The sequence below is a fragment of the Pelmatolapia mariae genome, linkage group LG18, assembly GCF_036321145.2.
Source record: "Pelmatolapia mariae isolate MD_Pm_ZW linkage group LG18, Pm_UMD_F_2, whole genome shotgun sequence".
NCBI lineage: Eukaryota > Metazoa > Chordata > Actinopteri > Cichliformes > Cichlidae > Pelmatolapia > Pelmatolapia mariae.
This window is the reverse complement of record NC_086243.1, coordinates 26,180,393-26,190,807: the sequence shown is the minus strand read 5'-3', so window position 1 is coordinate 26,190,807 and position 10,415 is coordinate 26,180,393.

Sequence of the window (10,415 nt, the reverse complement as noted above, 5' to 3'; positions counted from 1 at the left end):
CCATCTCTAGTATTTAGATCCTGTTCATAAGCCGTACAGCAGCATCTGGAATGACCCTGTTTTGTTGATAGCTATTTTGCTGCTATGTTTACTTAAAAAGAAAAAGAAATCATTCCTTTGCAGGAAAAGGGAGGTTTCTTCTCTGGTATCCTTAAAAAAACAAAAAAACCACCAAATGAGATGTCAACACAAGTGAGTATGCACCTTTCTTAAAATATTAAAATACTGTAAAATGTTGAAATAAAAAATGCATATTTGAGAAAATGAGCTTACTTGGATGTGAAATGTAGAGGAAAAAAGTAGCCATTCTACATTATTATTATTATTATTATTATTAATGTTAGTGTATCTCCAAAAAGTTGATCTGTTCATCTAGACGTAGCGTTTTCAGTGGGAGAAATGTTTTGTCACTCATCCAAGTGACTTCTTTAGTCTCAGCTGACTGCAGGTTTCCCCAAACTTACAGTACCTTTGCTTAATGACTGAAACCAGCACCACTGCGTGAACAACGGGCTATGAGGTCGGTTTCTTGTTTATTAATATGCAAATTTTCTTTTTTTTTTTTTCTTTTTTTTTAAACCTGTCCCGTTTGGTTCTTTTGCCATCAGAATTATTGTCTAAAGGCGAAGAAAGATGCCCAACGGATTTACTTTACCAAATGGACCATCCCAGCCTTGCCGTAATGGTCCATTTGATTTACCTTTTATTGTTTATTTTATTTTATTTTTTTTTTTACTTGCTAGATACGGGACAGGGGAAAAGAAAAGGGAGAAAGAAAGAGGGGGGAAAAAACAAAACAAACAAAAAAAAAAAAACAGCGGAGAAGAGGGATGGGGATAAAGGGCAAAAAACAAAAACCAACAAAATAAGCAGACAAAAAATACATATATCGATCACCTGGATCACCTGTTGAGAAAGAAAAAAGAAAACAAGCAGAAGAAAACGAGAGTAATAGAATAAACAACATCACAATGATATATGGGAATATAACACTACATACTTAATATTAAACATTATTGTGCAGCACGTAAGATCGACAGCGCACAGTGTGCTTTGAGGTAGGAGCCAAAAAGGGTGTAGTTTGTGTGTGTGATCACCTGTGTGTACACCTGTGAGCATGAGCGCGCTTGTATTTAAAAGGTTCCTTAATGTAATGATCTGCTAGAGGGTGTGGGGGGCCACAGTCCCATCCTCCAGGGCATGAAGCAGGTATGGAGGAGATCAAAACTCCAGACATCCAGAGGCCCCCAGAACACAAGAGACCAAGGAAGACCAACAGAGGGGCAGCCGCGCCACTGTCCCAGAAAGAGCTGAGGAGAGTCCCAGATGAGGGATCACTCAGCAGCCGCGGAGCAGAAGCCAGGGGGGGTTGCAGTGACGTGCCCATGAGCTCCGCCGGCAGCCAGCTGTGCCTGAGTGACCGAGCCCCAGGCCGAGAGGCCGAGGGCACCCCACCCCCGAAGTGGCCCGAGCGAGCCCCAGGTTCCAGGCCCCGATAAGCAGCCACCAAGGAGTGAGCCGGTGTGTACCCGGACGCCCACCCCCGGACACAAAGAACCACCAACGCATCGATGTCTGAGGGCGTCTGCCACCGGCAGGGGAAGTGGTGGGGGGAGATAGGCCTCCAAACCTTGGAGGGCCTGAGATGTCCCCAGAGAGGTGGCGTCTGATACCCAACCTGACATATAGACACAGACATACAGGCACACTAAAATACAAACATCCATTCCCACCCTCATGCTCTCATAGGCAATTACTCCACACTCAACCAACGTGGAGACAGACATAAAGAGACGCTGTACACACAATCACACTCCCCAAGCGTACTCTAAGAACCGGGTCTAGGTACCCTTGCCCCTGGAGGGGGAAACTGCACCCAGACCCAGGTGGTGTTACCCTTTTCCCTGCAGTGGGGAGAAGCAGACTGCCCCGACTCCGCAGCAGCAGGGAGGCCCCACACCCCAGACCCCAGTCGGACGGCCAACTCCTCCTCCTAGCCCCCCCGCTCCAGCAGGCCGCAGAGACCGGGGGTGTGAGAAGACTCCAAACCTCCCTCTACCTGCTCATATGTAGTGTTGATGTATATGTGTTCTAAGGTGCAATTAAAACCCAGGAGGGCATGGAGCTACCTGCCAGAGAGCAGCAGGTAAGCGCATAGCCCCTCCTGATAGCCCTCAATGTCTACGTGTATTTAAAATTGAGAGGTGGGCAACGACGCCAGGGGTGAGGTGTACACCCTGATGGTAATTTGGAGTCCGTGTTGTGAGCCCACCCCCAAGATCCTATATGTATGTGTTATGAGAGTGTGAGTAATGTGAATGTCTAAGTTGTGAGATAAAATTGAGGCAGAGGCAGCCAGAAGGGGACAGAGGGGGGGGATGCCTCCTCTGCACCCTGGTGACACACCCCTACCCCAAGGCCCTGCATGTGTGGGTGATTGTGGTGGAGCGGGAAGAGGGAGGCAGCTGGAGATGGAGAGGGAAGAAAGGGAGGGGCAAGTGACCCCTCCCTGGGGCCAGCTCCCCCGCTGACCCCAGTAGGCACCCCCATGCTCTGCAACCCGCCAGGGAAAGGGGGCCCAGGCCCATCCGGACCAGGGCCCAGTGCAGCAGCGCCGCCCGGCCCCACAGAGCCCGGGACAGCCCACCCGACCCCACTACAGAGAAAACTGCACCCACCCCATCATCCACTCATCTTCCAGACTACACAAGACAATAGACGCCCAGGCTGAGATCTTCCTCCACCTCTCCTATATCTCCCCCTCCTGCAGAGAGAATTCCTGAGGAGAGGAAAGCTCCTGCAAGATGTGACAACCTCCCCCACCAGTTGAAGAGTCCCCCAGGTGGCTCGATGCACTGGCGGCGCCCTGCGCCAGGACTGGGCCCCCATATACCCACCCGCCCACAACCCCAGCAACACACCAACCAGGACCCGAGCCCCCGAGGCCCGGCCAGGGCCCCAGCCCAGAGACGGAGCGCCCCCAGAACCTCACGCCCGTCCCGGACCCACCCAGGGGCAGCCAGGCTACCAGGTCAGTAACCCACGTCCGTCAGCACAGACCCTCCCCTAGCCCCGCTGCACACAGCCACAAGGAAACCGTCACCTAAGAGCCAACAGAGCCCTTAATTGGCCATGACCGCTACCCCGGGTTGAGCCCCCCAAGGAAGATGCTCCTGGGGAACCCCCCGACGCCCTAAGCCTGTCCCTACCCCCACACCAATCACAACAGTAAAGGTGGGACCAAACTATGACCCCCCCACCCCCACTAGGTGATGGAGCTGATCAAAGGAGCCCAGAGCAATTGATCTGATGTGGTGGCAGAGGCTGTATCAAGACTAATGTAATCTAATAGATAATTTCTATACTGGTTAGAATTAAGATTATTTTTATTTTTTTTCAGTTCATGAGGACTGTTTTCTTGGCTATGCATAGGGCAGTGAAAACCATGTGGGCTATATTCTTTTCTGAAGTGACATTATCTAAGCTGCCCAACAAACACACTAAAGGAGAAGTTGGAATGTTACATTTCAGACACTTCGATAAGTCTTCACATATCTCACGCCAAAACTTCTGAACTGGTGGACAGAACTAAAGAGCGTGGATATAATTGTCCAGTGAACTGGTTTGGCAGTGTGAGCAGTTGTTGGTAGACGTAAAGCCCATCTTGAACATCCGATGACCTGTATAGTGCACTCTATGTAGTATTTTGTATTGAATTAATTGAAGACTGGGATTTCTAATTAGATGAAAGGTTTTTAAGCAAATCTGAGACCAGAAGTTTTGGTCTAAGTTAACTGATAAATCCGCTTCCCATTTTGCAATAGGAAGTGATATTGATTCATCTATTTTAGAAAGCATTCTGTATATTTTGGATAGTAATTTGGGGGTTTTAAGAGTAAGAAATTGAACCACACTTGGTGGTGTTTGTAGTTCAACTTGACCCGGTTTAAATTTCTTTTTTACTATGGATTTAATTTGTTGATATTCTAAAAATATTTTCTTGTTGATCCCATATTGTGTAACTAGTCTGTCAAATGAAATAAATTCTGTTCCTTCTAGTATATGTTCTAAATATTTGATTCCTTTACCACTCCAATCTGAAAAGTTTATCATATTATTGTTTTGTAATATGTCAGGGTTGTTCCAGATAGGTGTACGTTTGCATGGGATTAATGAAGACTCTGTCAACTTCAGAAACTCCCACCATGCTGTCAGAGAGGAGCTAATGTTGACGCTTTTGAAGCATTCATGTCGTTGAATGTTTGAGCTGATAAATGGTAGATCTGAAATCTCTAGATTATTGCAAAGTGCTTGTTCTACATCTAGCCAAGGTTCATCTAAGAGGGTATGTTTTAGCCATCCTGAGATAAATTGGAGCCTGTTGGCTAAGAAGTACTGCTGAAAGTTAGGTAGTTCTAATCCTCCTTTATCCTTGGTCTTTTGTAGTGTTTTTAAGCTTATACGTGGGGGCTTATTTTTCCAAAGGAATTTGGACATATATGAATCTAGAGATCTGAACCAATCTTGTGGCGGTTTAGTTGGGATCATTGAGAATAAATAATTTATTTTTGGTAAGACCATCATTTTTATAGCGGCAACCCTTCCCATGAGTGATATGGGTAGACATTTCCACCTAGCCAGATCGCCTTCTACTTTCTTTAAAAGTGGGATATAGTTTAATTTAGTTAGATCTGCAAGCTTGGGAGAAACATTAATACCTAAATATTTTATATTTCCCGATTGCAGTGGAGTAGAAGAGGAATTATGGAAGGAGCAATTAATCGGAAGGACTGTAGATTTTGACCAGTTAATTGAGTAATCTGATATTCTTGCAAAAGAGTTTATCAATTCAATCACCCCAGAGATATTGGTTTGTGAATTTTGGAGAAAGAGTAGCACATCATCCGCATAAAGGCTGATTTTATGTTCCACGTTCTTGCATTTTATGCCCTTAATTACTGAATTCTGTCTAATTGCTGCTGCTAGTGGTTCAATAAAAATTGCAAACAGTGAAGGGGAGAGTGGGCATCCCTGCCTGGTGCCCCTCAGGAGACAGAAGCTGGAGGATGTCTGGTCATTTGTTCTGACACAAGCTGTTGGGGAATTATATAATATTTTTAACCAGCTGATGAAAGAAGATCCAAAAACCAAATTTGTGTAAAGTTGCAAATAGAAATTTCCAGTTAACTCTGTCAAACGCTTTTTCTGCATCTAAAGAAAATATTGTAGTTTCAAGGTTTTTACTGTATGAGTAGTCTATCAAATTAAGTAATCTACGTGTATTTGTTGATGAGTGCCTACCTTTTATGAAACCAGTTTGGTCAGGATGAATTAAGAGGGGGGTTATTTTCTCTAGTCTCTTCGAGAGAGCTTTGCAGATTATTTTAAGGTCTACATTTATAAGGAATATTGGACGATAGCTTGAGGGATATACAGGGTCTTTGCCTGGTTTTAGCAGGAGATTAATGTTTGCAGAATTCATATTTGATGGGAGTCTGCCATTTTCTTTGATTTCCAACAGCGTTCTGTAAAAAATTGGGGCTAAAATCGTCCAGAATTCTTTGTAGAATTCTGCAGGAAAGCCGTCTGGACCTGGAGCCTTATTATTGGGCATACTTATCAGGGCTTCCTGGAGTTCACCTGGTGTCAGTGGCGAATCCAATGCCATTGCTTGAGAGTCTAATAATTTTGGGAGAGTTATGTTGTCTAAAAACTGATCAGTTTCCTTTTTAGATGGGTTTATTTGTGGTGAATACAACGTTTTATAGAAATCCCTGAAGATGTTGTTTATTTGTTTCGGGTCATATACTGTATTCCCAGATGAGTCTTGAACAGCACATAGAGTTGTTTTTTCTTTATTTATTTTTAGCTGGTTTGCTAGAAATTGACCGGATTTATTACCATGTTCATAATTTTGTAAGCGTAGTCTTTGTACTAAGAATTTTGTTTTTTTATCAATTATCTCATTTAATTCTAGTTTTGTTTTGCGTATTTTGTTCAATGTTTCCTGATCTTGGTCGGATGCATAGGCTTCTTCTAGTGATTTGATGGTTTTTTCTAATTCCTGGATATTTTTGTTTTCTTTTTTCTTTTTATGTGATGAGAAAGAAATTATTTTACCTCTCATCACAGCTTTCCCTGCTTCCCATAGAACAGAAGCTGATGTTCCGGGAGTGTCATTAAAGTCTAAATATGAAGTCCACTCTTTTTTAAAATATTTAATAAAGTCTTCATCTTTAAGCAGTGATGTATTAAATCTCCAGTTTTTACTAGGCGTAGTATTATTCTTGTGCATTAGTGTTAAAGATACAGGAGCATGATCGCTGACAGCTATAGGGTGAATCTCAGTGTCTGAAATGTCCCTCAGCAGTGAGCTGCTGACCAAAAAATAATCCAGACGAGAGTAGGAGTGATGGACATGTGAGAAAAAAGTATATTCCTTACTGTTGGGGTGAAGGGAGCGCCATGCATCGCAAAGACCAAAGTCGCTCATATACTGTTTGATTATATTTATGGACTGCCAATTACGCTGAGTTCCTGCTGTATTGAGCCTATCCATTTCTTCATTTAGTCCAAGGTTGAGGTCGCCTCCAAGAACAAGTGTGCCATCTAAGTGTTCGGAGAGTGCACTGAAAAAACCGTGAAAGAATGAGGGATCATCAACATTTGGACCATATACACTTACAATACATAGCTTTTTATCAAGTATAGATAGTTTAATGATTAAGAATCTGCCCTCTGGATCTATAACTGTATCGAGTACTGTGAAATTAATTTTTTTATGGATTAAAATTGCTACTCCCCTTTGTCTAGAATTATAACAAGCTGAGAACACATTAGGAAACTCAGGTGTTTTAAGTTCATTCGAACCTCTAAGAGGTCTGTGGGTCTCTTGTAAAAGGACAACATCTGCCTGTAGTTTTTTGAGTTGGTTAAATATTTTTAACCTCTTTTCTCTGGAGCCAGCTCCATTTACATTCCATGTAACGAATCTTAGTGCACCCATAGATGTCTGTGTATAACTAGGGGTGTGCGCTGTGTGTGTCGCTTAGACAGGTGGAGAGAATACATCACTTGTTCGTAAATAAAAAGAGGGGGAGAGAGAAAAAATGTGTGGTGAGATGCTCCCTGAGTCTGACTATGTGTGTGCATATTTACTAATATGAGTACGCTTGGTTTAAGTGTGTGTATCCTATACGACTGTGTGCGCTGTCTGATGTAAATGTGCTGCCGTTGAGCGCATGGCTGTGCGTGATCGTGCTGTGCGTATGTGTCCAAATAAAGGATGTTGTTTGTGGATGAGTGTGGAAGCAGGTGATCGAAGCAGTGAAAGAAAGAAAAAAGAAAGAAAGAAACCAAGGACAAGGGTGAGCAGCATAAAAACAAGAGGGGGAAAAAAGAGAACAAAAAACGAGAAGAAAAAAAAAAAATCCGGAAACATTCCGATCAAACCATTGACGGAGAGTGACGGTGTTAATTCTGCTATGAAATCACACCTAAGATGTGATTTGATACTAGTAAGTTAAACAGATGTTAATGCAAGTTAGTGTGAGTGGGTGGGGAAAGGGTGTAGCGGATTCTTATCTGGTGTGAAGTTAATACAGCCACGGAGTGATGTCGGGGTCGCGGTGGAGCTGTCCGTCCACGTACAGCCGGTCCACAGCGATGACAGCGCGGGAGCCCTTCTGGATAAAGCTGCGTCGGATTGGGAAGAGGACCCTGCGTCGTTCCAGGATCTCTTTGGGGAACTGGTCGTTCACGCTGAAGTCCGTTCCTTTTAATTCCCTGCCGCGGCTTTTCACCTGTTCCTTTTGTTTGTAGTGGCCGAATTTGGCCACGATAGGACGTGGTCTCCCGGCCGCAGCCCGAATGGGGCCGAGGCGATGCACCCTATCAAAGACGATGTTCTTCACCGTGTCCTCGGGCAGCTTCAGGTGGGTTTTGATGAAGCTTTTTACCGTGGTCTCCGCGTCCTCTCCAGCGGCTTCTGGAATACCAGAAAATACCAGATTATCACGCATGCTACGAGCTTGTAGATCAATAACTGTTTCTTTTATTTTTTTTATTTTCTCTATTTAGCTGAGTAACATTGTCTGTGAGACATTTCACCGACTCCCTTAGCGTGGCATTTTCAGCAGCGAGCGTTTCCACCTGCTGCTGGCTGAACTCCAGGGACTCTCGCAAGGATTTAAATTCCCGGTGAAGAATCTCCACCAAGGACAGCCTTGCATCGAAACTGGACAGTCGTTGGTCGATTGACTCCAGTATGTCGACAATATCTTTGCCGGCTGGCGATGTTGTGCCGGGGGAATCTGCCGGGCGAAGTCTTTTCGACGACGGCGTGTCCGGTTTGGCCGGGGAAGCTGCACTCTGAGCCTTCTTCATCACGAGATCCTGGAAGTACTGATCAATGTAATCTTGGAGAGCCTCTAAACTCTCCCCGTTGTTCTCCAGGGTGTTGGAGATGATTTAGACAAATGTTGTTAGTTATAAGACAATTGATAAGTGTATTTGGTTATACTGAAGCTTAAAGGAATTTATTCAAATCTAAACTACCATTCGCTTTAATTTTCCGCCAAAATCTCCGGCGTCTGACGTCAGTTACAACATGAGTCGCTTACCTTGTCCGTCACTTCCGTCACTTACCTCTCCACTTAGGTAAGTGACCTCTAACTATTGGTCAACAACCACTGATCATTAATCAGTGACCATTGATCAATAGCCATGTGTACCATTCACAGAGAGCTGGGGAATATCTGCAATCACAGCACTGTAAGATGATGAAAGATGTACCCTTTGGCCCCCTCCTCAATTCAGAGATGGTCTTTCCCTTTTCACATAAATGGCCTCTTTGACTCCGCGCTCAACCCAGCGTTCCTCCCTGTCCAGGATGTGTACATCAGGGGATTGTTGATGTGCTGTTCTTCTGCTTCCCTGGCTGCTGTGTCTGTGGAGATGGTGTTCGCTCTGTGTTGTAGTGTCCTTATGACACCAGGTTTGTGCTCCACTGGATGATGAGAGTCAAACCTTAAATACTGATCTGTATGCGTAGGTTTATGGTACACATGAACATTTAATTGTCCCCCATTACTGATGGAAATCTCACAGTCTAAGAAGGCTAACCTGTCACTTTTCATATCCTCCCTGGTGAACTTGATGTGTGAATTGTGCGTACGTCCTGAGATTTGATTTTCACCCAGGTGTCATCCATACACATCCTACCCTGGAACACCACCAATGACTTGGTGGTGTTCCAGGGTAGGATAACAAAGCCCTCTTTTCCACCTCTTCCATGTACAAGTTGGCCACGATGGGTGACACTGGGAAACCCATGGCACACCCATTTTTCTGCCTGTAGTGCTGACCCTTGTATGTGATATAGGTGGAATTAAGACACAGTTCCAAAAGCAAACACACTTGATAGGTGCTCATAGTGCCCTGTTGCTGAGGTTGAGGTTATTTGAAGTCATTTGGATGAGTGACGAATGTTTGTCCCACTGAAAACGCTACATTCAGAATCAACTTATTGGGATTTCCTTACCTGGATGATTGAGCATACATCAAGATAATATTAGTGTTATTTTTTTTCTTTTTATCTTAAATGACTTTGATGTTTCAGGAGAATCTGAGTGCCCACAGTGACTTTTCTGCCAGCAGCGACAGCCTGTCTGAAAACAAGGTGAGGTCCTGTAGCTGCTCTAATGGCAGCAGAGATAATGTTATCTGGAATTACAGTGTACACATACAGCTCAATGGTAAATTTACCTGCAAAATTACTTGTCTGACTTTAGAATAACTGAGCACGAGCATGCTGTTCATGTCTTTTCAGGAAAAAAAACAATGGTACAGTGGGATGTTAAAGAAGCCGTGGAAACCAACAGAAAGTCCTCAAACTGATCAGGTAGAATCATTAAAAATACAGATGAAACATGCCAGTTTATGTGCAGATGTATTGCATAACTACTCACAAGGTCACATGATTAGATTACTGCTTCCATCACCTGATAATCAAATTCCACGCTCGTATTTTTTTTGTCAGGACAATAAAGCAGACAGTGGTTCTGAAGACGTAGAAGAAGAAAAGAAAACATCAGAGACGTCTCATGTAAGTTTTCTTATTGTGACTTTAGCATGTGAGGAAATTCTCTTGCACAAGAGAAATTGCACAAGAGGAAAGAGGCTGAGGGAGGCTTAGTGTACAGTAAGAAAAGCTGCCATGGAGTTTGGAAGCTCTAATTTTGTACATGTGTTTAGATCCTGTTCGTAGGCAACAATCTTAATTCTCTTGTGTTTGTGGAAAGCTGGATATGTGTGGTCGTCATCATGTTTTATCTTATCTATCTCAGGAAAAGGGAGACTTCTTGTCTGGTTTCCTTAAAAAGCCGAAAAAAACAGCTGATGAGACGCCAACACAG